The sequence below is a fragment of the Etheostoma cragini genome, chromosome 23, assembly GCF_013103735.1.
Source record: "Etheostoma cragini isolate CJK2018 chromosome 23, CSU_Ecrag_1.0, whole genome shotgun sequence".
Lineage (NCBI taxonomy): Eukaryota > Metazoa > Chordata > Actinopteri > Perciformes > Percidae > Etheostoma > Etheostoma cragini.
Genome location: NC_048429.1, coordinates 196,792 through 198,572, shown reverse-complemented (window position 1 = coordinate 198,572; position 1,781 = coordinate 196,792). Strand labels below are relative to the sequence as shown.

At 27.4% G+C, this 1,781-nt stretch overlaps 1 protein-coding gene across 1 annotated transcript in view; it reads right to left on the bottom strand.

Annotated features, from left to right (window-relative positions):
• socs2 (suppressor of cytokine signaling 2) overlaps positions 1-1,781 on the bottom strand; it is a 9,740-nt gene that overhangs the window by 705 nt on the left and 7,254 nt on the right. The window lies entirely within an intron of this gene.

Genomic DNA, 1,781 nt, shown 5'->3' with positions numbered 1-1,781 from the left:
CCGGTTCAGCGGGGATGAGAAGCACCGGAGTCCGCGGACAGCACCTGTGTTATAACGTTAGTTAGAGATATTAATGAGTTGGTTTTTGTGAGCAGAATTTAAGATTAAACTATAAAAAACAGGAACAAATAGTTATTTTATCTGTTGACTCGTTGATAAACCAGCTAACCACCGAGTAGACGTAAAATTGGAAGAATGTTGAACGTAATTTGGCGTAGCGTAACAATTAAACCCGTTCCTCGCTCCACAAACCAACAGTGCACCAAACTCAATGGATTATTTAAACGATTTAACGAAACATGAAATCTGCTGGAACATGTGTTTATATTCCGGTTCAGCTTTCTAATCCGCAGACAACACGACACTCGGAGAATGTGTGTGTGTAGAAACACAAAAGATCGATAGATTATCTGAAATATATATCACCTTCAGCCAAATTCTATTTAAAATGTTAACATCGGTTGTTTAAATCTGCTGTAGAATAGGTTTTTATTCCGGTTCCGTCTTTATTTCTACAGACAAGAAGCAAACAGCAGAATATAAAAGATATGAATCTAAAATATATATCAGCTGTAAAAATACACTTTAATGTTAACATCGCTTGTTGAAATCTGCTGTTTTTTTAGTTCTCCTCTGAAACTCCATAACGATGTATTTCTCTAATGTATAACTCTAAATTAGATCTCTTGGTGTTTTTACCCACGTAACGATGTGATAAGAGACACGAGACAGTGGTGAGGAGTAAACCCCCTTCCGGTCCGTTTAAACCAGATTACATTCATATTTCCGGTCCGTTTTAAACCAGATTACATTCATATTTCCGGTCCGTTTAAACCAGATTACATTCATATTTCCTGTCCTTTTAAACCAGATTACATTCATATTTCTTTCATTTTAACGTCTCCTCGGTTAGTGTGTCTGAAGATAAAAATAAACTCTTTACTTCTGTTGTTTACAGCCCACGAAACAACTCTTCTATACTTTATATTATCATAATCTTATTATATATACTTTATATACTTATAATCTGATTATATATATACTTTATATTCTTATAATCTGATTATATATATACTTTATATTCTTATAATCTTATTATATATATACTTTATATTCTTATAATCTTATTTCATATATACTTTATATACTTATAATCTTATTTTATATATACTTTATATACTTATAATCTTATTTTATATATACTTTATATTCTTATAATCTTATTATATATACTTTATATACTTATAATCTGATTATATATATACTTTATATTCTTATAATCTGATTATATATATACTTTATATACTTATAATCTTATTTTATATACTTTATATTCTTATAATCTTATTATATATATACTTTATATACTTATAATCTGATTATATATATACTTTATATACTTATAATCTGATTATATATATACTTTATATTCTTATAATCTGATTATATACTTTATATTCTTATAATCTTATATTATATACTTTATATTATCATAATCTTATATTATATACTTTATATTGTTAATACTAACATGGAGACATCGCCTCGTTACATTTAAAATTAAAACAATGACACGTGTTCTTTATAGTTTCTTCTTCAATCCCCCAAAGAAAATCATCCATTTGTTATTAAATAATTAATGTATTTATTAAGTAATTAAGGTATTATTAAGTAATTATGGTATTTATTAAGTAGTTTGTGTATTTATGAAGTACTTCCTGTATTTATTAGGACAGAGACATTAGGACAGAGACAGGTACTTCCTGTATTTATTAGGACAG